The sequence below is a fragment of the Podarcis liolepis genome, assembly GCF_965112155.1.
Source record: "Podarcis liolepis genome assembly, contig: HAP1_SCAFFOLD_104, whole genome shotgun sequence".
Lineage (NCBI taxonomy): Eukaryota > Metazoa > Chordata > Lepidosauria > Squamata > Lacertidae > Podarcis > Podarcis liolepis.
Window position 1 is genome coordinate 27,501 of NW_028148701.1, and position 3,847 is coordinate 31,347.

A 3,847-nucleotide genomic window follows, 5' to 3' on the forward strand; every position below is an offset into this window, starting at 1 on the left:
ATAATAATAATAATAGTCGATCAATAAATAATATCCGATAAATAATATCAATAATAATAATACCAATAATAATAATAATAATAATAATAATAATAATAATAATAGTCGATCAATAAATAATATCCGATAAATAATATCAATAATAATAATAATAATAATAATAATAATAATAATAGTCGACCAATAAATAATATCCGATAAATAATATCAATAATAATAATAATAATAGTTCTAATAATTCTAATAATTCTAATAATAATAAGCCTACTAATAGGAGCCTAGGAATCTTATTAATAGCCAATTAATCCTGCTAAATAGGAGCCAACGGATCATTCATTACGGATCTTTTAACGATCTAAACGGATCGTTCCAATTCTCCCCAAAGGGGGGGGTGTCTCCTCCTCCAATCTCCGCCATCCAGAACCCGGCCGGCCAATCAGACGTCTGGAAATCGCTGCTCCCCCCCTGCCTTATCAAAAAGTGGACCGTTCCAGGATGATTGACAGCCGTCCATCCCAATCAACCCCCCCAGAAAAAAGACACACGACACAAAATCTCTATTAAAATAACTATATTTCGTATTTTCCAAGGGGGAAAAACGGGACGTTCCATTCGGTAGAAAACGGGGGGAGGCGGGTGAAATGGGACGTTCCACTCTGTAGAAAAAGGGGGGTGGATTTGTTGGGGGGGTTGAGTATTTTTTTTGGGGGGGGGTCTCCCTGTCCGAGGGAGACGAGCAGCAATTAAACGGACAGTAATTAGCAGATAGAATATATATATAAAAACACACAAACCCCCCCGTTTGAAAATGGTATTTTCTACCCATATTTTCCCCCCGTTTCTAGACATTAAATGGTATTTTCCACACACCCCCAATAGACATGAAATGGTATTTCCCCCCAAAAACACACAATTATTTCTAGAAATGGTATTTTCCAATAAAAAATGCAAATATTTCCCCCCTTTTCTAGACATTCAATGGTATTTTCCCAAAAAAAACCAATTATTTCTAGATATTAAATGGTATTTTCCAATACAAAATGCAAATATTTTCCCCCTTTTTAGACATTAAATGGTATTTTCCAAATATTCCCCCCATTATTAGACATTAAATGGTATTTTCCAAATATTTCCCCCCTTTTTCTAGACATTAAATGGTATTTTCCAAATATTTCCCCCCATTTTTAGACATTAAATGGTATTTTCCACACACCCCCAAGAGACATTCAATGGTATTTTCCAAAAAAAAACACAATTATTTCTGGATATTAAATGGTATTTTCCAATAAAAAATGCAAATATTTAATGGTATTTTCCAAATATTTCCCCCCCATTTCTAGACATTAAATGGTATTTTCCACACACCCCCAATAGACATTCAATGGTATTTTCCCCAAAAAACCAATTATTTCTAGATATTAAATGGTATTTTCCAATAAAAAAGGCAAATATTTTCCCCCTTTTTCTAGACATTAAATGGTATTTTCCAAATATTTTCCCCATTATTAGACATTCAATGGTATTTTCCAAATATTTCCCCCCGTTTCTAGACATTAAATGGTATTTTCCACACACCCCCAATAGACATGAAATGGTATTTTCCAAAAAAAACCCAATTATTTCTGGATATTAAATGGTATTTTCCAATAAAAAATGCAAATATTTAATGGTATTTTCCAAATATTTCCCCCCATTTTTAGACATTCAATGGTATTTTCCACACACCCCCAATAGACATTAAATGGTATTTTCCCAAAAAAACCAATTATCTCTAGATATTAAATGGTATTTTCCAATAAAAAATGCAAATATTTTCCCCCTTTTCTAGACATTAAATGGTATTTTCCAATGAAAAACGCAAATATTTCCCCCCTTTTTTAGACATTCAATGGTATTTTCCAAATATTTCCCCCCATTTTTAGACATTAAATGGTAGTTTCCAAATATTTCCCCCCATTTTTAGACATTAAATGGTATTTTCCAAATATTTCCCCCCATTTTTCTAGACATTAAATGGTATTTTCCAAATATTTCCCCCCTTTTTCTAGACATTAAATGGTATTTTCCAATGAAAAATGCAAATATTTCCCCCCTTTTTCTAGACATTAAATGGTATTTTCCAAATATTTCCCCCCTTTTTCTAGACATTAAATGGTATTTTCCAATAAAAAATGCAAATATTTTCCCCCTTTTTCTAGACATTAAATGGTATTTTCCAAATATTTCCCCCCCTTTTTAGACATTAAATGGTATTTTCCAAATATTTCCCCCCATTTCTAGACATTCAATGGTATTTTCCAAATATTTCCCCCCATTTCTAGACATTCAATGGTATTTTCCACACACCCCCAATAGACATGAAATGGTATTTTCCCCAAAAAACCCAATTATTTCTAGATATTAAATGGTATTTTCCAATAAAAAATGCAAATATTTTCCCCTTTTTCTAGACATTAAATGGTAGTTTCCAAAAAAAATATTCCCCTTTTTTAGATATTAAATGGTATTTTCCAAATATTTCCCCCCTTTTTCTAGACATGAAATGGTATTTTCCACACACCCCCAATAGACATGAAATGGTATTTTCCCAAAAAACCCCAATTATTTCTAGATATTAAATGGTATTTTCCAATGAAAAATGCAATTATTTCCCCCATTTTTTAGACATTAAATGGTATTTTCCAAATATTTCCCCCCCATTTTTAGACATTAAATGGTAGTTTCCAAATATTTTCCCCCTTTTTTCTAGACATTTCCCCCAAAAAACAATTATTTATCCCGTTTCTAGATATTAAATGGTATTTTCCAATAAAAAATGGAAATATTTCCCCCCTTTTTTAGACATTAAATGGTAGTTTCCAAAAAACAATTATTTCTCCCCCTTTTTTAGACATTCAATGGTATTTTCCAAATATTCCCCCCATTTTTAGACATTAAACGGTATTTTCCAAATATTTCCCCCCATTTTTAGACATGAAATGGTATTTTCCACACACCCCCAAGAGACATTCAATGGTATTTTCCCCAAAAAAACCAATTATTTCTAGATATTAAATGGTATTTTCCAATAAAAAATGCAAATATTTAATGGTATTTTCCAAATATTTCCCCCCCATTTTTAGACATGAAATGGTATTTTCCACACACCCCCAAGAGACATTCAATGGTAGTTTCCAAAAAATAATTATTTCTCCCGTTTCTAGATATTAAATGGTATTTTCCAATGAAAAATGCAAATATTTCCCCCCTTTTCTAGACATTAAATGGTATTTTCCAATTAAAAACACAATTATTTCTCCCCTGTTTCTAGATATGAAATGGTATTTTCCAATGAAAAATGCAAATATTTCCCCCTTTTTTCTAGACATTAAATGGTATTTTCCAATAATAATGCAAATATTTCCCCCCCTTTTTAGACATTAAATGGTATTTTCCAATGAAAAATGCAAATATTTCCCCCTTTTTTCTAGACATTAAATGGTATTTTCCAATAATAATGCAAATATTTCCCCCCCTTTTTAGACATTAAATGGTATTTTCCAATGAAAAATGCAAATATTTCCCCCTTTTTTCTAGACATTAAATGGTATTTTCCAAATATTTCCCCCATTTTTAGACATTAAATGGTATTTTCCACACACCCCCAATAGACATTAAATGGTATTTCCCCCCAAAAAACACAATTATTTCTCCCCTGTTTCTAGATATTAAATGGTATTTTCCAATAAAAAATGCAAATATTTCCCCCCTTTTCTAGACATTAAATGGTAGTTTCCAAATATTTCCCCCCCTTTTTAGACATGAAATGGTATTTTCCACACACCCCCAATAGACATGAAATGGTATT